We start from the raw sequence: 24,863 nt of genomic DNA on the forward strand, positions 1-24,863 counted from the left end.
GCCCTGCCGTGCGCCCAAACAGTGGTTTACCCCCACATATGGGGTATCTGCGTACTCAGGACAAACTGGACAACAATATTTGGGGTCCAATTTCTCCTATTATCCTTGGCAAAATAGGAAATTCCAGGCTAAAAAATCATTTTTGAGGAAAGAAAAATTATTTTTTATTTTCATGGCTCTGCGTTATAAACTTCTGTGAAGCACCTGGGGGTTTAAAGTGCTCAATATGCATCTAGATAAGTTCCTTGGGGGGTCTAGTTTCCAAAATGGGGTCACTTGTGGGGGAGCTCCAATGTTTAGGCACACAGGGGCTCTCCAAACGCGACATGGTGTCCGCTAACAATTGGAGCTAATTTTCCATTCAAAAAGTCAAATGGCGCGCCTTCCCTTCCGAGCCCTGCCGAGTGCCCAAACAGTGGTTTACCCCCACATATGAGGTATCGGCGTACTCGGGAGAAATTGCCCAACAAATTTTATGATCCATTTTATCCTACTGCCCATGTGAAAATGAAAAAATTGAGGCGAAAATAATTTTTTTGTGAAAAAAAAGTACTTTTTCATTTTTACAGATCAATTTGTGAAGCACCTGAGGGTTTAAAGTGCTCACTAGGCATCTAAATAAGTTCCTTGGGGGGTCTAGTTTCCAAAATGGGGTCACTTGTGGGGGAGCGCCAATGTTTAGGCACACAGGAGCTATCCAAACGCGACATGGTGTCCGCTAACGATGGAAATAATTTTTCATTCAAAAAGTCAAATGGCGCTCCTTCCCTTCCGAGCCTTACCATGTGCCCAAACAGTGGTTTACCCCCACATGTGAGGTATTGGTGTACTCAGGAGAAATTGCCCAACACATTTTAGGATCCATTTTATCCTGTTGCCCATGTGAAAATGAAAAAATTGAGGCTAAAAGAATTTTTTTGTGAAAAAAAAGTACTTTTTCATTTTTACGGATCAATTTGTGAAGCACCTGGGGGTTCAAAGTGCTCACTATGCATCTAGATAAGTTCCTTGGGATGTCTAGTTTCCAAAATGGGGTCACTTGTGGGGGAGCTCCAATTTTTAGGCACACGGGGGCTTTCCAAACGTGACATGGTGTCCGCTAAAGAGTGGAGCCAATTTTTGATTCAAAAAGTCAAATGGCGCTCCTTCCCTTCCAAGCCCTGCCGTGCGCCCAAACAGTGGTTTACCCCCACATATGAGGTATCAGCGTACTCAGGACAAATTGGACAACAACTTTCGTGGTTCAGTTTCTCCTTTTACCATTGGGAAAATAAAAAAATTGTTGCTAAAAGATCATTTTTGTGACTAAAAAGTTAAATGTTCATTTTTTCCTTCCATGTTGCTTCTGCTGCTGTGAAGCACCTGAAGGGTTAATAAACTTCTTGAATGTGGTTTTGAGTACCTTGAGGGGTGCAGTTTTTAGAATGGTGTCACTTTTGGGTATTTTCAGCCATATAGACCCCTCAAACTGACTTCAAATGTGAGGTGGTCCCTAAAAAAAATGGTTTTGTAAATTTCGTTGTAAAAATGACAAATCGCTGGTCAAATTTTAACCCTTATAACTTCCTAACAAAAAAAAATTTTGTTTCCAAAATTGTGCTGATGTAAAGTAAACATGTGGGAAATGTTATTTATTAACTATTTTGTGTCACATATCTCTCTGGTTTAACAGAATAAAAATTCAAAATGTGAAAATTGCAAAATTTTCAAAATTTTCGCCAAATTTCCGTTTTTATCACAAATAAACGCAGAATTTATTGACCTAAATTTACCACTAACATGAAGCCCAATATGTCACGAAAAAACAATCTCAGAACCGCTAGGATCCGTTGAAGCGTTCCTGAGTTATTACCTCATAAAGGGACACTGGTCAGAATTGCAAAAAACGGCAAGGTCTTTAAGGTCAAAATAGGCTGGGTCATGAAGGGGTTAATTAAGAAATTGGAGCTGGTGGCAACGGATTTGGCCTGTGCGTTTGGGAGACTTTGTTGCAACAGATGGCGTTGATAATTATTGTTCCCGCCTGAGTGTGAGTAGTTATATTGCCCTCACTGCAGCATGCCCAGTAGCCAGTACAAAGAAAGGCAGCCTTTCTGGCAACTAATTATCCTAGGTGCAGTACCCGGTCAGACCTGAGGGTAAGGGGTGTGCTAGAGAGCTGCTAGTTCCAAACCACAACTGGGAAGTGGGCTATAGATAAATCCCTTTCAGAAAGAAACCAGGGGCAAACCAAACAACCCCGGTTCATGACAAATTGGTGTGAGCGGTGGAGATGATAAGGTACATTATCTTCCCGGGGATCCGTGACAGGGATCTCTAAACCCGGTTTCAGGGTAGCTTCCCTATAAGTTCTGGCCTGGAGGAGGGCTTACAGAGTTCAGTGTGAGACAGTGAAGGGAGAGAAAGCATGTGAGGAGAGCCTGGGAGTGTAGCTGCGACTGAGCTCACCTCAGGATTGAGGGCAACAGAGCGGACACCGGAGTCCGTGGTTGTGTGGGAACTACATTCCCCGCAGCCAAATCTGGAGGACAGGAGATTGCAGGTCTCCTGGCCACAACTGACACCCGAAGGCACAGCTGCATACCAGAACCCGGAGTCACCACGAGGGAGTGGCCCCTGGAAAAGGCTCCAGCTGCCTGCCATGCGGGTAGCGTTTCACTGAGTGGACAGACTGAAAGAGAGACTTGAGGAGAACTAGATGCATCAGGAACCCAGAGAGAAGTGCAGTGGGGAGGCTTCCGACCCCACCTGGCTAGTGGAATTCTGAACTGCTTCCAGGCTGCCTGGATATCTAATACCACTTGTTACATGTGTCCTCCAACTATCCTTGCACCCCAACATCCACAAACCCTCATAGACTGTTCTAGTAGCCCTGGGGCCCCGCTCCATCTGTGGGGAGTCAAAGCATCTCAGCTGCAACACGACCGGCCCCAGCGGTCCCCTTAAGCAGCATCAGCCATCTCTAGCCGAACACCACAGGTGGCGTCACGAATAATCCCCTAAAAACATTTCCCTCATTCGTCTTATTTCAGGCCCAGGGCCATGGACCGGGTCTCTGCTGCTGTGACCACCCCTTTAAAAGCCGTCCGACCCAGTTCCGAGTACCCCACGGCCCTAGCAGGTGTTGCAATTATGCTATGTATGCAAAGGAAAAAAGGGAAGGAGAAAAATTCAGCTCACCAGTTTGAAGCTGAAGTCCATGTATGCAAGCTTGCTCAGGAACAAAAGTCTTGATTGACTCAGAATGAAATTCACGCAAGGAGGTGCCTGGATCAGAGGTATTGTCCACAACAGAAAAAAAAGAGGGGGAAGTAAATCTCCAGTGTGAAACTTGGATAAAAGTTCAATTTATCATGAGCGTATCATGTACTCCATCATTTGTTGTACCACTATGAAACAAGGATTTTAATGGATTTGTCTAAATAAATTGAACTTTTATCCAAGTTTCACGCTGGAGATTTACTTCCCCCTCTTTTTTTTCTGTTGCAATTATACTAAGCGAGAAGCTGTGAGAGCCTCTATATTGAGCTGGGGACTGTCAGAGTCACCATATTGAGTCGGGGACTGCGAGATCCCCCATATTGAGTTGGGACAGCTATGGGGGCTCTCATATTGTGTGTTAGACTGTGTGGACCTTCATACTAAGTAAGAGAGTGTGGGGCCCATCATTCTGAATAGGGGAGTCTGAGGAGCCTCATACCAAGTAGGGTAGGGCTGTAGGGACCATCATACTAACTAGGGTGCTGTGGGGGCATTATACTGACAGTCCGTCAATTACTCTGTAAGGGTCATGATACTGTGTGAGATTATGGGGATATTATATATAGGGAGGTACAAATTGCCATTTTTTGCAGTTTATGCTTTTTTTTTACCAACGAGTGAACTAGTGGTGTTTTCCCAAGTGCATGGAGTGAGGCCGCTCTCACTGGATGGGCTCTGGCCAGGAGTATGTATAAGGCCGGCGTCACACTAGCGAGTTTTACGGACGTATGAGCGCAGAAAATACGTCCAGAAAATATGCATTGCACACGGTCCAATGATTCTCTATGGGGCAGCTCCTATCTGACATTTTTTGATCGCTTTTTATTCCGATTTTTGTGAGGCAGAATGACCAAAAACCAGCTATTCATGAATTTCTTTTGAGGGGGGGGGAGCGTTTATACCATTGCGCGCTTGGTAAAATGGATAAAGCAGTTTTATTCTTTGGGTCAGTACGATTACAGTGATACCTCATTTATATCTTTTTTTATGTTTTGGTGCTTTTATACGATAAAAACTATTTTATAGAAAAAATAATTATTTTTGCATCGCTTTATTCTGAGGACTATAACTGTTTTATTTTTTCACTGATGATGCTGTGCGGCAGCTCCTTTTTTGCGGGACAAGATGACATTTTCAGCGGTACCATGGTTATTTATATCTGTCTATTTGATCGCGTGTTATTCCACTTTTTGTTCGGTGGTATGATAATAAAGCGTTGCTTTTTGCCTCGTTTTTTTTTTTTACAGTGTTCACTGAAGGGGTTAACTAGTGGGACAGTTTTATAGGTCTGGTTGTTGCAGACACGGCAATACTAAATATGTGTGCTTTTATTGTTTTTTTTTTAATTTAGAAAAAACACTGTGTTTGTGCGGGCTGTGGTGCTGAACTTGAGCGAGACTTTTCAGGCCAAAGCAAAGAACACTGATAAACCTTCTCCTTGCTGACACCACCTGCATATTTCTGGACTTCCATGAAACGTGTCGGCTCCACTGTCAGCATATTTATGGACTACCACATGTAAGTACCAGTCGCACTTTTGCTTCATATATCTGCTGGACTTGCTTGTATTAGTGGTGCCCCGCTATCATAGTTGATGGACATTTTTGTTTTTTGTGCTATGCTCTTCCCTGTAATTTGAGGATTGTTTCTGTTAGTTTGTGTTATACTCCTTGTTTTGTTAAATACAGTTTATTTGTCTCAACTTTGGACTCGGATTCGTTTTAACCCATGCAATCAGATTCCATAGTACCTCCATAAATGTTACACTGGGTGACTCGGGTGGCTGTGGGAACAGGCTGTTCCACAAGTCTTTGAATCCCGAAGGCTTGCGGGACAAACCTGTTTCTAACACTGCTTTTTCCACCCCCTCTAGGGATTCCACCTGTGCCCTTAAACTCTCCTTTAATCAGACACATGTTCCAACAGTGCAGATATAATCTCCCCCACCTTCGTACTGCGCAGTCATGGCTCACCACAATCAGGCAGTGTTTAAATTAATATGCCTTGGAGGTCGCAGTCACACAGCTCAAGTAATGAACAGGTATCCAGGCCGAGTTAGAGCATTGGCTGTCTCCATTAAACCTGGAGCCAGGGGCCAGGGAGGGCCATGTGCGATAACGGTGCAAACCTGGTAGCAACCTACGCCATGGCAACCTAACAAACGTGGTTGCACTGCTGCAGAAATCATGGTGGCTGTGTGCTCACCTCTGATGATCATACCTCTCAGATCATCGCTACAGAGGTCTTTCGGGCTACCGGTTAACCGTTTGATTAGCGATGTTCTGACACATTGGAATTCCACTCTACACATGTTGCAGCGGCAGTGGCTGCAGCGATGAGCCCTGGTGCAGTATGTCCTTTTGCATAACCTGGGCCACCGCAGTTCGGATGTGGTGCAAATCACGCTTGCGGAGTGCGAACAGTTTAACCCCTTTCTGCCATTGGAAGTACTATTCCATCCATGTGGGGTGGGCCCTAATTCCCAAGGACGGAATAGTATGTCCAGAGCGATCAGCCACGCTCACGGGGGGAGCGCGGCCGATCGCGGACGAGTGTCAGCTGACTATCGCAGCTGACATCCGGCACAATGTGCCAGGAGCGGTCACGGACCACTCCTGGCACATTAACCCCCAGCACACTGCGATCAAACATGATCGTAGTGTGCCGGTGGTATAGGGAAGCATCGTGCAGGGAGGGGGCTCCCTGCGGGCTTCCCTGAGACCCCCGGAGCAACGCGATGTGATCGCTTTGCTGCGAGGGTCTCTTACCTCCTCCTCCTCAGAGCAGGCACCTGTAAGCCTGAATCTGTGCACCTCAGATCGCCGATCTGACACAGTGCACAGCAAAGTGTCAGATCAGCGATCTTACACTATAACATGATGTCCCCCCTTCCCTCCCCCCCCCCCCCCCCCCCCCGGGGCAATGTTATAGTGTAAAAAAAAAATTCACATGTGTAAAAAAAATGAAAAAAAATTCTCAAAAAATTCCTAAAAAAATATATATATATTGTTCCTATAAATACATTTCTTTAAATAAAAAAAACAATAAAAGTACACATATTTACTATCTCCGTGTCCGTAATGACCCGACCTATAAAACTGTCCCACTAGTTAACCCCTTCAGTGAACACCGTAAAAAAAAAGAAAAAAACGAGGCAAAAAACAACACTTTATTATCATACCGCCAAACATAAAGTGGAATAACACGCGATCAAAAAGATGGATATAAATAACCATGGTACCGCTGAAAACGTCATCTTGTCCCGCAAAAAATGAGCCCCAATACAGCGTCATCAAAGAAAAAATAAAAAAGTTATAGTCCTCAGAATAAAGCAAGCAAAAATAATTATGTTTTCTATAAAATAGTTTTTATCGTATAAAAGCTCCAAAACATAAAAAATGATATAAATGAGGTATCGCTGTAATCATACTAACCCGAAAAATAAAACTGCCTTATCCATTTTACCAAACGCGGAACAGTATAAACGACTCCCCCAAAAGAAATTCATGAATAGCTGGTTTTTGGTCATTCTGCCTCACAAAAATGGGAATAAATAGCGATCAAAAAATGTCACATGCTCGAATATGTTACCAATAAAAACATCAACTCGTCCCGCAAAAAACAAGACCTCACATGACTGTGTGGACAAAAATATGGAAAAATTATAGCTCTCAAAATGTGGTAATGCAAAAAATATTTTTTGCAATAAAAAGCGTCTTTGCCAATCATAATAATCAGCTAAAAAACTCGCTATAAAAGTAAATCAAACCCCCCTTCATCACCCCCTTAGTTAGGGAAAAATACAAAAATAAAAAAAAATGTATTTATTTCCATCTTCCCATTAGGGTTAGGGCTAGGGTTAGGGTTAGGGTTAGAGCTAGGGTTTGGGCTAGGGTTAGTGTTAGGGTTAGGGCTAGGGATAGGGTTAGGGTTAGTGTTAGGGCTAGGGTTAGGGTAAGGGCTAGAGTTAGGGTTGGGGCAAGGGTTAGGGCTAGGGTTAAGTCTAGGGTTAGGGTTAGGGCTAGGGTTAGGGCTAGGGTTAGGGCTATGGTTAGGGTTAGGGTTAAGGCTACAGTTAGGGTTAGGGCTAAAGTTAGGGTTAGGGTTTAGATTACATTTACGGTTGGGAATAGGGTTGGGATTAGGGTTAGGGGTGTGTCAGGATAAGGGGTGTGGTTAGGGATACCGTTGGGAATAGGGTTAGGTGTTGTGAATTCCGCTCTTGGGCTCCCTCCGGTGGTTGTAAGTGGCACTTTTGTGAGTTCTGCTCTTGGGCTCCCTCTTGTGGTTTCAAGTGGCATGGCTGCTCCTTGGAGTTAGCTGTCATCAGCTGCCTCCACTTGTCGTCTCTTCTGCTCGGCTATTTAGGCCTGGCTTTTTCTTCAGCCAGTGCCACTTGTAAATGGTTCCTGGTTGGATTCACATCTCTTTGGATTTCCCTGTTATCCTGACCAGTTCAGCAAAGCTAAGTTTTTGCTTGCGCTTTTCTGTTCACAGATTGTGGACTTATCCGTTCAGTGCTTTTTATGTTTGTCCAGCGTTATCAGTATGAATTAATTCTGTCTTGCTGGAAGCTCTGGGAAGCATATTTACCCTCCACACCTTTAGTCAGGTGTGGAGATTTTTTTTGTAAACTCTGCGTGGATTTTTGTAGTGTTTTATACTGACCGCACAGTATTCCATCCTGTCCTATCTATCAAGCTAGACTGGCCTCCTATGCTCATCCTGGTTTCATTCTGTGTATGTCTTTTCCCTCTCCACTCACAGTCATTATTTGTGGGGGCTAATCTATCCTTTGGGGATTTTCTCTGAGGCAAGATAGTTTTCCTGCTTCTGTCTTTAGGGGTAGTTAGCTCTTAGGCTGTGACGAGATGCCTAGGGAGAGTTAGGAGCATTCCATGGCTACTTCTAGTGTTGTGTTGAGCTTAGGGACTGCGGTCAGTACAGTTACCACTTCCTTCAGAGCTCGTTCCATGTTGCTCCTAGACCACCGCATCATAACAGTTAGGGGTGTGTTTGGATTAGGGTTTCAGTTATAATTGGGAGTTTCCACTGTTTAGGCACATCAGGGGCTCTCCAAACGCGACATGGTATAAGATCTCAATTCCAGCCAATTCTGCGTCGAAAAAGTAAAACAGTGCTCCTTCCCTTCTGAGCTCTTCTGTGCGCCTAAACAGGGGTTTACCCCAACATTTGGGTATCAGCATACTCAGGACACATTGGACAACAACTTTTGGGGTCCAATTTCTCCTGTTACCCTTGGAAAAATACAAAACTGGGGGCTAAAAAATAATTTTTGTGGAAAAAAAAGATTTTTTATTTTCACGGCTCTGCGTTATAAACTGTAGTGAAACACTTGGTGGTTCAAAGTTCTCACAACACATCTATATAAGTTCCTTGGGTTGTCTAGTTTCCAATATGGGGTCACTTGTTGGGGGTTTCTACTGTTTAGGTACATTAGGGGCTCTGCAAACGCAATGTGACGCCGGCAGAACATTTCATCAAAGTCTGCATTCCAAATGGCGCTCCTTCCCTCCCGAGCCTTCCCATGCACCCAAACGGTGGTTCCCCCCACATATGGGGTATCAGCATACTCAGGACAAATTTGACAACAACTTTTGGGTCCAATTTCTCCTGTTACCCTTGGGAAAATACAAAACTGGGGGCTACAAAATAATTTTTGCGGAAATCTTTTTTTTTTTATTTTCACGGCTCTGCGTTATAAACTGTAGTGAAACACTTGGGGGTTCAAAGCTCTCACATCACATCTATGTGCGTTCCTTAGGGGGTCTACTTTCCAGAACGGTGTCACTTGTGGGGGGTTTCAATGTTTAGGCACATCAGTGGCTCTCCAAACGCAACATGGCGTCCCATCTCAATTCCTGTCAATTTTGCATTGAAAAGTCAAACAGCGCTCCTTCCCTTCCAAGCTCTCCCATCCGCCCAAACAGTGGTTTACCCCCACATATGGGGTATCGGCGTACTCAGGACAAACTGTACAACAACTTTTGGGGTCCAATTTCTTTTCTTACCCTTGGGAAAATAAAAAATTGGGGGCGAAAAGATCATTTTTGTGAAAAAAATATGATTTTTTATTTTTACGGCTCTGAATTATAAACTTCTGTAAAGCACTTGGTGGGTCAAAGTGCTCACCACACATCTAGATAAGTTCCTTAGGGGGTCTACTTTCCAAAATGGTGTCACTTGTGGGGGGTTTCAATGTTTAGGCACATCAGTGGCTCTCCAAACGCAACATGGCATCCCATCTCAATTCCTGTCAATTTTGCATTGAAAAGTCAAACGGCGCTCTTCCCTTCCGAGCTCTCCCATCCGCCCAAACAGTGGTTTACCCCCACATATAGGGTATTGGCGTACTCAGGACAAATTGTACAACAACTTTTGGGGTCCATTTTCTCCTGTTACCCTTGGTAAAATAAAAAAATTGGAGCTGAATATTTAAACATTCCAAAAATTCCTGTGAAACACCTGAAGGGTTAATAAACTTCTTGAATGTGGTTTTGAGTACCTTGAGGGGTGCAGTTTTTAGAATGGTGTCAAACTTAGTTATTTTCTATCATATAGACCCCTAAAAATGACTTCAAATGAGATGTGGTCCCTAAAAAAAAAATGGTGTTGTTAAAATGAGAAATTGCTGGTCAACTTTTAACCCTTATATCTCCCTAACAAAAAAAAAATGTATTTCAAAATTGTGCTGATGAAAAGTAGAAGTGTGGTAAATGTTATTTATTTAGTATTTTGTGCAACATATCTCTGTGATTTAATTGCATAAAAATTCAAATTTGGAAAATTGCGAAATTTTAAAAATTTTCGCCAAATTTCCATTTTTTTCACAAATTAACGCAGGTAATATCAAAGAAATTTTACAACTATCATGAAGTACAATATGTCACGAGAAAACAGTGTCAGAATCACCTCATAAAAGGACAGTGGTCAGAATTGTAAAAATTGGCCCAGTCAATAACGTGCAAACCACCCTTGGGGGTAAAGGGGTAAAGGACCTCTGCACACTTTTGCATAATTTTGAAATGGCTACAAAGATGGTTAGCACTGACAATGCCATCTTCAGCATCACTTTTCCAGTCATCTACATGTTGGCGCACACTTTGAATAGTCTGCGTGAGGAGGTGATGGTCCCAGAGGAAGAGGAAAAAGCAGAGGAGGATATGGAAGGGATAACAATATCTCAAATTTCCAGACTGTCATGCACAGGTGGGTGCCATCTTAGGGTACCTTACAGCGATCAAGGGTGGCTCATGGTACCAGACAAACTATTAGTGAAGATGCAGGAGCGGAGTAGCAAATTGAGGAGGATGATGTGATAGATGCACAACACTCAGGAGTTGAAGAGAATAACAATATGCTCTCTTTTGCCCGTAGTTGGCGAGAGGGGACAAAGGAAGCAAACTTGAGTGTTACCCCGCCACCAACACAGCATGGACTTGGACCTCATGGAAGTACCTGACACATGAGTGCCTTCTTGCTACACTATCTTCAATATGATGCCCATATTCGTAGGGTTAGAAATAGTGCTGACTACTGGGTTGCCACTCTGTTAGATCGACAGTACAAGAGTAAATTTAGCCAGATGCTTCCAGCTGAAAAGGGATGCGTGCATGCTATATTATTGATATGTAGACAATCTTAACAGTGGTTTTGCCAAAAACAGCAGTGAGGTACATAATGTACATCCCAACTCTAGACGTCCAACCCCAGGAACGTCAAGGCGTCATTGCCAAAACATTAGCAGCAGCAGCATAAGTGGCATAAGGAATTTCTGAGAGTCAATTAACACATTTTTTAGACCAAACCAGGCACCAGCAGAACAGATTACAAGTCTGTCACGTTGCGAGCAACTGGAAAGGATGATGCAGGAGTATCTAGAACTCAATGTCAATGCCATCAGGGGTGGTTTGAACCCTTTTACATTTTGAAAGAGTGGCCTGAGCTCACCTGTCACGCCTTGGAGGTTTTGTCATGACCGGCAGCCAGCGTTCTCTCAGAACGTGTCTTCAGTGCTGCTGGTGTTGTCCTGATGGATAAGCACATCTGTCTGCTCTCTCAAAGCACAGACCACCTAACTTTCATTAATATCAACAAGTCATGGAATTCCAATGACATTTGCACCCCAGTTGCAGATTGGGCAGACTAGGCAATAGTGTGGTTTTTAGTGTCATGCATTGATCTCACGTTATTGCAGTTTGTGCCATCTTTGTGGTGTCTTCTGTGCCTGCTGTTGCTACTGCTGCTGATGTTACAAACATTTTTTTGAAATGTGGATATTTCAAGTTGGGTTTCCATCAGGTGGGTTGCCTGTGGTGGAAGGTGTGTCAGAGGCCTAATATAACATTTCTACTCTGTGAAAATTGATGCCACTTTAGTTGTGTATGACAATTATTTTTTGAAATCTGAAGATTGCCATTGTAAGTCAGTATCCCAATAGGCAGACCTGCACTTGCTTTCAGTCAACTAACTGTGTTACTTTCCTTATATTTAGATCTTTTAATAGTAGTCTACAAAACTGATGTTTCTGCCATCTGAGTGTGCTGAAATAAAACAAAAATTGGAGCTGTTGCATGAGGTGTGAGGTCTCCCAGCTAAGAAGGCTTACACGGTTCCCTTAACCATCAGGTCCTCATTAAAACTTCAAAACTTCAATTCCAAGCTGTAAATTCTGGACCAGACCCTGGTACCTCATGCATGGCTCTTGGCTGACTGCTTGTGTGCCAGTATAGCTGGTTCTACTGTGGGTCAATTGATCAGTCAACTACCTGTGTTACTTGTCTTAAATTTTTCTATCAATAGTAGTCTATAAAATTGATGTTTGTGCCATCTGAGTGTGGATGGATTAAAAAAAAAATTGGAGGTGCTGAATGAAGTGTGAGATCTCCCAGCTAAGAAGGCTTACACCGCTCCCTTAACCATCAGGTCCTCATTAAAACTTCTCATGGCTGACTGCTATTATGCCATTTGCAAATTTCTACTGTGGGTCAATTGATGCCACTTTTCCTGTGGTGTGCCCCTATTTTAGCTATTTGTGAAGCTTTTTGTCTCCCTTTAAGGTGTTGTATATGCATTTGTTTTTGCCTCCCATTGAATCTAATGAGGTTTACGTTCGACGAACTGTTCGGCGAGCAGAGGTCAGTTCGGCGAATCCAAACTGAATCGAACCTTGAAAGGTTCGCTCATCTCTACTAGTAACTGAAGTAAGCATTATATTTGCCACAGGTGTCGGCTGGAAATTTATGTGTGCAGCATATGTTTTTTCACTCAAAAGGAATTGCTACTATAATTGGTTTCTGAGAGATTAATTACATTAGAAATTGTTGATGTTATACATCTATGGTGATCCAGTGTTTTTCTAAGATCAGTAAAACTATTTTTTTTTTTACTGATAGGAAGCATTGATTTTATCAGTATCCTATCATATGCTACTACCTCCTGTAACTCGGACTGTTATGTGCCTTTCCCGTTGTGATTTTATAAGCATAAGATTATTTGTATAATCATTTGGTAATGATATAGTTTAGACCCATTTCAAGAACATTATGTAGATAAGATCTGTAAAAAGTTTATTACACTTGAATTATAAGCGGTGCGCTAGAGACCAAAATTGTTGTCTATGAATTTAATTCATATTGGGTACATACAAGTTGTACAGCAGATATTACATGAAGTCTCAGACTTTCTTCAAGATTTTAAAAGCATACTAAATGCCTTTCAATTCATAATATCAGACAAACAGGAACATGGATTTTTTGTAGTTGACCCAAATCTGCCAAAGCTGAGTCAGTGACCAAAATGCCACTTCAGAGTGAAACACAATAGGCTATAATAAAACTGTAAAGTCACAGCTATGGTACCAGAATTTGATTTTGTCGTGATACTGAGCAGTAAGAATATGATGCATAGCATGCTTGAAAAAGGTTCTAACTTTAGAACCGAAACCTCCTGCTTGTCTCTATCCACCTTACAGCAGCAATGGCATATGGGATTTCAGCATGTAATCACTGGGGCATGTAAAACTGATAAATGTGATTGGGGCCTAAGTTATGGGAGAAATCAGATCAGTTAACAGTTATTTTGTATACTGCCAGCTTTAGTTTGTGACTTACTAATGACCATTGTATGTTTGTATTAATTATGGCCTCATACATAAAGTCATTTTGCTTCATATTATATTAAAAGGTTCTTCCCAAAAACATCAAGTTATCCCCTAGTCATTGTTAATCTTTGGGGGTCCAAGCACTGCAACCCTAAGCAAACTCAAGATTAGGGCTTGGTAGCCCCATTTTAAATGAAGCAGAACTACACTTGCGAAAGCTCTACTCCATTGATTGTCAATGGAATTTTTGGAAATAGCTAAGTACAGAACTCAGCTTTCTCCAGGAGTTCCATTGACAAGGAATAGAGCAGAAGTCAGGCATGTGCATCTCTGCACCATTCAAGATGGGACTGCAGAGTACGAGGATCACCGGGGGTCCAGTGGTTGGAACCCCAGCGTTCATCAAGCCTTCCACTATCCTATGAAGATGAATATGTTTTTTAGGGAAATAACACTTTAAGAAGAAATGTAAAAACTATTTTATAAAAAACATTTTGTAGATTTCATGAAAAAGCAAGAAACAGTATCTTAATACTTTTGCTTTCTATTATAATTAAAAAACAATTCGTTATTAATGCAGAATAACTATTATTGCTAGTCATACACGTGGCATTAACTGCAACGGACAAGCTCCAAAATGTAATTATTGCAATTTACTGATAAAAATACATCATGTTCATACTGAATATCTTCTTATTTTTTTCAATTTTTTGTTAATACTGTTTGTAAGACTAGTTCTACAATTTTGCAACATTGTGTTTCCATTCTTCATGCTGTGACTGATTGAGAGCACTAGTGTGGACACCAAACTGGTTCATAGTCCTGCTTTCAGCTGAGAAATGGATGCAACTGTAATGTTCTGTAAGCTAAACAGCCTAAACTCCAGTTTGCTACTTTGAAAATTATCAATGAGATTTGTACTGCTGCTGGAGCATTTAATGTAGCTTGTTATGATCAGGTAATTCAGTACCACAATGGACATAGAAGTCAGAGCACATACAGTGACCTGACAATAACCCAAAAACATAGAACGAGCTCTGAGACGTGGGAACTCTGTTGACCGCAATCCCTAATCCTCTCCAACCACACTAGAGGCAGCTGTGGATTGCGCCTAACGCTCCCTATGCAACTCGGCACAGCCTGAGAAACTAGCTAGCCTGAAGATAGAAAATAAGCCTACCTTGCCTCAGAGAAATACCCCAAAGGAAAAGGCAGCCCCCACATATAATGACTGTGAGTTAAGATGAAAAGACAAACGTAGAGATGAAATAGATTTAGCAAAGTGAGGCCCGACTTTCTGAACAGAGCGAGGATAGAAAAGGTAACTTTGCGGTCAACACAAAACCCTACAAACAACCACGCAAAGAGGGCAAAAAGACCCTCCGTACCGAACTAACGGCACGGAGGTACACCCTCTGCGTCCCAGAGCTTCCAGCAAGCAAGAAAAACCAAACAAGCAGGCTGGACAGAAAAAAACAGCAAACAAAATAACAAAAGCGGAACTTAACTATGCAGAGCAGCAGGCCACAGGAACGATCCAGGAGGAAGCAAGTCCAATACTAGAACATTGACTGGAGGCCAGGATCAAAGCACTAGGTGGAGTTAAATAGAGCAGCACCTAACGACTTCACCACATCACCTGAGGAAGGAAACTCAGAAGCCGCAGTACCACTCTCCTCCACCAACGGAAGCTCATAGAGAGAATCAGCCGAAGTACCACTTGTGACCACAGGAGGGAGCTCTGCCACAGAATTCACAACAGTAGCTCAGAGAGCAGACTTCAAGCACACTGTAAATAAAGGGTTTAATGGAAGACATTTCCCCTTGCAGAGAGTGCAAGGCCAGCATAAGGAAACTTATAGGCAAATATGGGAAATGAAATATGCAACTAGCCTGTCAAAGGCCTCTTGCCTGGTCAAATAAGACCTCCTGCTTTGCACTGATGTGGGCTAACACCCTGAAACACATGTCTGCGAATGGTGTGTCTGCTTTGGCTTTTTATCCTAAGTGGTGGCAAGACTTGTTAAGGACTTGATATTAAATTTAACTTGTTCTTTTAATGGAGAAAAAAAATAACGGACCCACTACCAGATACCACTGGCAGGAGCTTATCACGTCTGAAAAAAAGGATTGTGCATTGTTGTTCCAATTGCCTGCTTTTCCTGCCATCTTTTGTCTGGGGAGACACTGAAGACCACCATAAAAATTAAATGGCTAACTAGTCCTGCCAAAATCACCAGCTTCATCAAACTTTTATCTAATGTTTGCTGTGGCCTCAGTCGAAGTGACAGTGGTGTGATTACTCCAAAGGGCCAATCATATTTACCTAAAATGCCATTTTTTGTCATATTCTCCCAACTGCAAGCCACTTCTGGTCATCTGTTTTAGCTGATAGAATAAGTTTCCCATTTAAACGTAGACAGGAGAGGTTTTTTAGGGGGAAATGAGACCCTTAATAGCTGTTACTTGGTTCTAATTTGTCAGTTTAGAAACAAAAATTAAATGATTTGTACTCTTAATCTTTACAAGTCCCATCATGTTATATGATCAGCTGTCATATAAACACAAGTTTTTTAAATGACAGTGATTATTTTGAATTTGTCCCACAATAAAATTAGGCGTGGATGGATTAAAAATAATAAATGAAGGCATACTTGCCTTTCAGTGCCCTTGCAGAACCAGCACAGGCAGCTCTTGCTTCGGAATTGGTGTCCAACCTGTTCAGAAGTTATAGCACCAGTACAGCCATTTACCGTAAATTAGAAGAGTGCATTATCCTGTGGATAAGCTACAAATGTAAGAGATACTACTAAAATAAACTGAGAAAGTTAGGCTTTATCTACATTAATTTCTGTGGAATGCAAACTGGGCATCAAAACCAACCACTTTGGCAGTATTGGTACAGCCCACGGTAACTAGCACTCCACTTTAATTTGAGAACTAAATTTCCTATCAGATTTACAATGGCTTGGAAATTTTCACTTTTAAAAATTGTTGTAATAGCAGCTAACTAATACTTGATATTTCTTTATATAACTAGATAAAACATAGATAGCATGATAAGTTTTGTGTTGATGAATTGTGTAGCCATGCTTTTAACCTTGGGATTGTCTGTCCCTTTCCTTGTCCCTTGATTACCTTCTTGATTATTTTATGTTTGAGTCTAAACATAATGCTTTACACACATATAAGAAAGAAAACATTGGGAATAATTACTAGAAACCTTAATTTTAACAATCTTAAAAGGGCAGTCCGAAACTAATATTGATTTTCATCCTAAGTGTAGCTCTATTTATTTTAATAGTATATTAGTTTTTCTAATATTGTTTAGTTAAATGTTCCCTACCCTTCCCTCTCTAATCTAACTGCTTTTGTTTTTTTCCAACTATTTCTGTTTTGATGACATTTTGTTTCTGAATACTCAGTTCATGCTGGGTTACTTAAATAGGTCATCATCAGGGGGGCAGAACTGTGGTCACTGCTGCAGCCTCAGTCCCCTCTCTGAAATGAAGCATCATCATTGGTGCCTGTTTCAGGGGCTGGGCTTGTCCCTGTACTAATGAGCATGCATCGGTTGTCAATTCTGATATATGCTCAATACGAGCTCTCTTCTTACTGTGCAATATTCTTCTCAATACACAGTGACAGTGCACTCCCTCATCAGCTCTAATTAGAAGTGATCAGCAATAGAGAGCACTGTCAATGCCTATTGTAAGGCGATAACCCATTGAACTCTGCCTCCGAAAATGACATGAAAGTGACATTTTGATTGTGTTATTGAGGGGACCAGGTCTCCAGTTCTAATGATCATGAGCATTCCAGTAGTTGGGTCCTAACTGATCATACATTTTTTTTACCTATTTTGTGCATAGGTGAAAAATGGATTTTTATTCCAATAATCCCTTAAACCTGCAGAAAACCTTAGATTGCTGAATTAAAAGAGCCTTGTTAAGATTATTGTTCAATAATAATAACCAAGACAGAACCAAGATTGATGAAAATTGTGCCAAAATTTTGCTTTTGGGAAAGACATAGATCTGGCATAATGTGTTCTAAAATGTATGATTCTTGGTTCTCATAGAGGTAAGCACTTATTCCCTTACCCAATAGGAATAAATATAAACACTAAATTACTGGATTTATTCTATTTCAACAAGCTTGGAGCAAATAAATAAGGGGTTTAAACTATGTCTTGGTGCTGGAAAAGGACTTGAGGGAACTGTAATGTGTGGGCTCCTAGATGGAGGAGACCCTTGTGGTTTTTTTGCCTTCCCTATAATCCAGACATGGAAATAGTAATAACTAAATTATCTCAATGTCTTTAAACTTTTTTTAGTTTAAAATAGAAAAATAGGGAATATTGTGGCACCGGTTACTTTATATGATGTCAGTGTAGCCCTCGAGCATCATATTCGGTCCATAAATGAACGAGTGTCCTGTTTTTTTCATGTGTCTACAAAGTGCGGTTTGTGAGCACAGTGAGTACATACATGTAATCAAACCCACCACATACACCTTGGTGGTTACATTAGGATATAGCGTAAATTACGTACATTTTATTATCTCTTTGAATAGTAATTTTTCATTTAAGCATTTTACTTTCCATGTATAGTTATTATTTTCATGAAAAATGTATCCAATGTAGTTTATAGGCGGTCATTTAATACCCTGTTTAAACTGGCTGACCCCACTTCTAAGTACACAGAACATTATATAAAGTTTCTGTGTGCATGGAAAATCATGTTATGAGCAGCATATCACCTGTTTACACAGGATGAAGTCCTGCCGATAACGAAGGTGGTTAAGCCATTTAGATGGGCAGATAGTCGGGAAATTAACATTTGAAGGAAGGTATATTTCTGATTATTGGTCCAACTAAACAGGTTGGTAAACACTCTGCTTGTTTGCCAGGTATGATGATTTTTATACTGGCTTAAAAACGATCATTTTTTGTCAGCACATCACCGCATGGAAACAAGACGTGCTACCAATAACATGGTATTCTTTAGGCATAAAACAATTGCACTAAGTAGGCTATAAAAAGTATGGTCGTGATCATAGTATCTAAATCCAGAACAAACAAGTTTTTAGTGATGCCCATAGTTGGTGTAAACAAGTAAAAAGGGGAAAGGAGACTGTCCTGTCTCTACGTTCGAGGGACTTTTAATTAACTCACAGAATTATCAAGTAAACTAGATGGTGGCCCGATTCTAACGCATCGGGTATTCTAAAATATGTATGTATGTATGTACATCGCGCTGTGAGTGGGGGTTAAATTTTGCGCCAATATCACTGATTGGTCGCGCACGGCTGGCCGAACAGCGAATCATGGTTTAAATCTGGCGCAAATTTGGGGCCAGACTGCGCCTGTCGCTGATTGGTCACGGCCAGCCGGGCATGACCAATGACCGAAGCGGTGTTTAAATACCACGCCAATATTGCTGATTGGCCATGCCCGGCTGGCCGATCAATGAAGTGTGGTTTAAATCTGGCGCCAATTCGCGGCCAGACTGCGCCTGTCACGGATTGGTCACGGCCGGGCATGGCCAATGACCGAGGCAGTGTTTAAATAGCACGCCAATATCGCTGATTGGCCGCGCCCGGCTGGCCGATCAACGAAGCGTGGTTTAAATCTGGTGCCAATTCGCGGCCGGACTGCACCTGCTGCTGATTGGTCGCGGTCGACCGGGCACGACCAATGACCGAAGTGGTGTTTAAATACCACGCCAATATCGCTGATTGGTCGCGGCCGGCCGTGAGCTACCAATCACTGAAGCGGTGTTTAAATCCCGTGCCAAGTGTGGTTTACATCCCGCGTCAATTCGCAGCTGGACTGCGTCTGTCACTGATTGGTCGCAGGATGTCGGGGGATCGGGGCACTGGATGTCAGGGGTTCCGGGTGCAGGATATAGTACAGCCACGTAGTATATAACACAGCCACATAGTATATAGCACAGCCACGTAGTATACAGTTATATGAAAAAGTTTGGGCACCCCTATTAATCTTAAGCTTAATGTTTTCTAAAAATTGCTTTTTTTGCAACAGCTATTTCAGTTTCATATATCTAATAACTCTTGGACACAGTAATGTTTCTGCCTTGAAATTAGGTTTATTGTACTAACAGAAAATGTGCAATCTGCATTCAAACAAAATTTGACAGGTGCAAAAGTATGGGCACCCCACCAGAAAAGTGACATTAATAGTTAGTAGATCCTCCTTTTGCAAAAATAACAGCCTCTAGTTGCTTCCTGTAGCTTTTAATGAGTTCCTGGATCCTGGATGAAGGTATTTTTGACCATTCCTCTTTACAAAACAATTCCAGTTCAGTTAAGTTTGATGGTCGCCGAGCATGGACAGCCCTCCTCAAATGATCCCACAGATGTTCAATGATATTCGGGTCTGGGGACTGGGATGGCCATTCCAGAACAGTGTAATTGTTCCTCTGCATGAATGCCTGAGTAGATTTGGAGCGGTGTTTTGGATCATTGTCTTGCTGAAAGATCCATCTCCTGCGTAACTTCAACTTTGTCACTGATTCATGAACATTATAGTCAAGAATCTGCTGATACTGAGAGGAATCCATGCGTCCCTCAACTTTAACAAGATTCCCGGTGCCGGCATTGGCCACACAGCCCCAAAGCATGATGGAACCTCCACCAAATTTTACTGTGGGTAGCAAGTGTTTTTCTTGGAATGCTGTGTTTTTTGGCCGCCATGCATAACACCTTTTTGTATGACCAAACAACTCAATCTTGGTTTCATCAGTCCACAGGACCTTCTTCCAAAAAGAAATTGGCTTCTCCAAATGTGCTTTTGCATACCTCAGCCGACTCTGTTTGTGGCGTGCTTGCAGAAACGGCTTCTTTCGCATCACTCTCCCATACAGCTTCTCCTTGTGCAAAGTGCATTGTATAGTTGACCGATGCACATTGACACCATCTACAACAAGTTTATTGCTGCAGCTCTCTGGAGGTGGTCTGAGGATTCTCCTTGACTGATCTCACCATTCTTCTTCTCTGCCTTTCTGATGTTTTCTTGGCCTGCCACTTCTGGCCTTAACAAGAACTGTACCTGTGTTCTTCCATTTCCTTGCTATGTTCCTCACAGTGGAAATTGACAGGTTAAATCTCTTAGGCAGATTTTTGTATCCTTCCTCTGAACAACTATGTTGAATAATCTTTGTTTTCAGATCATTAGACAGTTGTTTTGAGGAGCCCATGATGCCACTCTTCAGAGGAGATTCAAACAGGAGAACAACTTACAAGTGGCCACTTTAAGTAGCATTTCTCATGATTGCATACACCTGACTATGAAGTTCAAAGCTCAATGAGGTTAGAAAACCAAAAAAAGTGTTTGAGTAAGTCAGTAAAAAGTAGGTAGGAGTATTTAAAACAAGAAAATGATAAGGGTGCCCATACTTATGCACCTGTCAAATTTTGTTTGAATGCAAATTGCACATTTTCTGTTAGTACAATAAACCTCATTTCAAGGCAGAAACATTACTGTGTCCAACAGTTATTAGATATATGAAACTGAAATAGCTGTTGCCAAAAAATTATTTTTAGAAAACATTGAGCTTAAGATTAATAGGGGTGCCCAAACTTTTTCACATAACTGTATAGCACAGCCACATAGTATATAGCAGCCACGTAGTATATAGCAGCCACATAGTATATAGCAGCCACATAGTATATAGCACAGCCACGTAGTATATAGCAGCCACGTAGTATATAGCACAGCCACGTAGTATATAACACAGCCACGTAGTATATAGCACAGCCACGTAGTATATAGCACAGCCACGTAGTATATAGCAGCCACATAGTATATAGCAGCCACGTCCAGCCAGCGCAACCAATCAGAGACATTGCCGTGGTATTTAAATCCCGCTTTGCAGATTGCTCGAGCCCAGCTGGAGCGACCAATCAGAGACATTGGTGGAGGATTTAAATCCCGCTTCGCTGATTGGTCACGCCCAGCCGGTGCGACCAATCAGCGATATTGGCGCAGGATTTAAATCCCACTTCGCTGATTGGTAGCGCCCAGCTGGCACGACCAATCAGAGACATTAGCGCGGGATTTAAATCCCGCTTCTCTGATTGGTCGTGCTGGCTCGCCAGGACCAATCAGCAACATTGGGGTGGGATTTAATTAAATCCAATGCCAATGTCGCTGATTGATCGCTTCTGCTGGGAGCAACCAATCAGCGAAGCGTGATTTAAAACCCGCGCCAATATCACTGATTGGTCGCGCCGGTTGGCCGCAACCAATCAGCGAAATGGTGGTACCGGAGAAAGCTGCTGCGGAGGCGACGGAAGGTGAGAATATCACGATTTTTTTTATCATTATTATTTTTAAAATTATATCTTTCTACTATTGATGCTGCATAAGCAGCATCAATAGTAAATCCCGCGGCAATGTCGCTGATTGGTCGCAGCGGCTGGGCGCGAGCAATCAGCGAAGCCTGATTTAAATCCAGCGCCAATCTCGCTGATTGGCCACGCCCAGCTGGCGCAACCAATCAGAGACATTGCCATGGGATTTAAATCCTGCTTTGCTGATTGCTCGAGCCCAGCCGGCGCGACCAATCAGAGACATTGCCACGGTATTTAAATCCCACTTCGCTGATTGCTCGTGCCCAGCCGGCGTGACCAATCAGAGACATTGGCGCTGGATTTAAATCACGCTTCGCTGATTGCTCGTGCCCATCCCACGGCAATGTCGCTCATTGGTCGCGCCGGCTGGGCCCGACCAATCAGCAAAGCGGTGGGGTTGGCGGGCGCTGACTGGTGGGGCACTGACGACAGGGGAGTACGGAGCAGCCATTTCATGGCCGGACTGTGCCCATCGCTTTCAAGAGTGCATTGCGGGCTCTTATGAGATGATGATGTGCGGTCTCGCGAGACCGCACGTCATCATCTCGCGAGACCGCACGTCATCATCTCACGAGACCGCAATGCATGGACCGGACCGTCACGAGGAGCGGGAAAGGCCTGGGCTGTATCCAGGGGCCGACAGAAGGTGAGTGTATAATGATTTTTTCTTTTTCTTTATTATTTTTAACACTCACACAGGGTTAATAGCAGCATTAATGGAGTGCATTACACCACGGCATAACGCGGTCCCTTAATGCTGCTATTAACCCGGGCGGGGTTAATAGGCTGGGGAGTAAGGAGGGACTAATTCTTGGCCGGACTGTTCCTGTCGCTGATTGGTCGCGGCCAACCGGGCATAACCAATGACCAAAGCAGTGTTTAAATACCATGCCAATATCGCTGACTGGTCACGGCCGGCCGTGAGCTACCAATCACTGAAGCAGTGTTTAAATCCCGTGCCAATATCACTGATTGGTCGCAGCTGGCCGGGCACGACCAATCAGCTAAGTGTGGTTTAAATCCCACGTCAATTCGCAGCTGGACTGTGTCTGTCACTGATTGGTCGCAGGATGTCGGGGTTCAGGGCACTGGATGTTCAGGGTGCAGGATATAGTACAGCCACGTAGTATATAACACAGCCATGTAGTATATAGCACAGCCACGTAGTATATAGCAGCCACGTAGTATATAGCACAACCACGTAGTATATAGCGTTAGCCACATAGTATATAGCACAGCCACATAGTATATAGCACAGCCACGTAGTATATAGCACAGCCACGTAGTATATAGCAGCCACATAGTATATAGCAGCCACGTCCAGCCGGCGCGACCAATCAGAGACATTGCCGCAGGATTTAAATCCCGCTTCGCTGATTGCTCACGCCCAGCCGCCGCGACCAATCAGAGACATTGGCACTGGATTTAAATCCCACTTCGCTGATTGGTCGCTCCCAGCCAGTGCGACCAATCAGAGACATTGGCGTGGGATTTAAATCCCGCTTCGCTGATTGCTCGCACCCATCCGGCATGACCAATCAGTGATATTGGCACGGGATTTAAATCCCGCTTTGCTGATTGGTTACACCCAGCCGGCGCGACCAATCAGAGACATTGCCACGTTATTTAAATCCCGCTTCGCTGATTGGTCGCGCCATTTCTACATTTCTGTTTTTTTCTGTCAAGATGTGGTGCATAGTTTCCATTAATATGAAAAAAAATAAACTTTTTTGAATTTACCAAATGGCTGCAATGAAGAGTGAAAAATGTAAAAGGGTCTGAATACTTTCTGTACCCACTGTATAGCGTCACTTACACTTGTGAAAAAAGCAAAGCTAGTAGTATGGAAATAAAAATAAAAAACATTTCAACCATCTGTCAATTCCAAAGGAGGAAGTCCACAAACATCATTCAATGCTGCAGTGCTGTTCCAGCATTGCCCTATTGATCCCTTAGACGTCTATACAGTATCTAAATGCTCCAAATACTCTAGCCCTCATAATGGCAGTCCACGGCAAGCCCTATGAAGACAATGCCCTACAATTGACCTGCATTCCTCCCAGGTCCATAGTTGGGACTGATCCTTATTGCGAATACTTGTTACCCAATTACAAGCTCTTTTAACTAGGCACTCGCTATCATTTTTACCTGCAGATTTTGACGTTATGATTATTATGTATAGGCCTTGTATTTAGATGAGTGGCATTTTGTGAGTCATTGATATATCTGATCTGTGGATAACGGTTATATTATGTAAGTGCTAACCTTTCATTGTTCTGGCCAGCTTCACATCATTCTGTGCCGTTGATCTAAAATTCTCTCCTCTCAAGGGCATGCCAAGTGCATGGTAATTTATAAGCTGTATGCAACAAGTTGCTACAAACAAATATAGCATACAGTTATGTCTGTTTAAAAAAGTCTCCACAGAGCCGCCATGTGTGGTTCTGAGTAATCTTTGTAAGAACTATTTTATGGACGCTGTGCTGATGGAATCATACATTCAGAGGAAAATATATTCAAGGACAGTCAGAAAAGATAGCATGTCCGCTATATTGAACTGGTTCATCTCTACTACAACCAAATCACTGTCAGGGTCAGACAAGCAAAATCTAGTGTTTTCCATCACAAGTTACATTAAACAAGATAAGTCATTTTCAGAAAGAAAGTTTTCTACGAGCGCAGAAATAATGGTGATATGATTATTGGCGTGGAGGAGGACTGCAGTATTATGCTGCATGGAAAAAGAATAGTAAAAGGCACAGCAAAAAGGAAAAAAATCTAAGCTAAAATAATCCAGTTGTGACACACAGATGTGACATACCAATGTCAATTAAATACAGCAGCGCTTGACAATCTGCCATTAACACTGTGTGGATTAACTTCGACAAGAATGAGCCTAGGATGGAAAGAGAGAATCAGTTAAAAAAGGGAGGATGGATTTTTTTTGTGGTGTGTTCAGCTCTCACTTGTACCTCCTCCTTACTAGAGCTTGCTGAATACCTGTGCAGTGCTGAGCTACAGCATGATTGCTGATCAGACTAACATCAGGTTGTGTTCTGTTCTCAGGTGGCCATCCATGTGCTGACTCCAACCTGGCAAGAAG

This window comes from Ranitomeya imitator, chromosome 5 (assembly GCF_032444005.1).
Source record: "Ranitomeya imitator isolate aRanImi1 chromosome 5, aRanImi1.pri, whole genome shotgun sequence".
Taxonomy (NCBI): domain Eukaryota; kingdom Metazoa; phylum Chordata; class Amphibia; order Anura; family Dendrobatidae; genus Ranitomeya; species Ranitomeya imitator.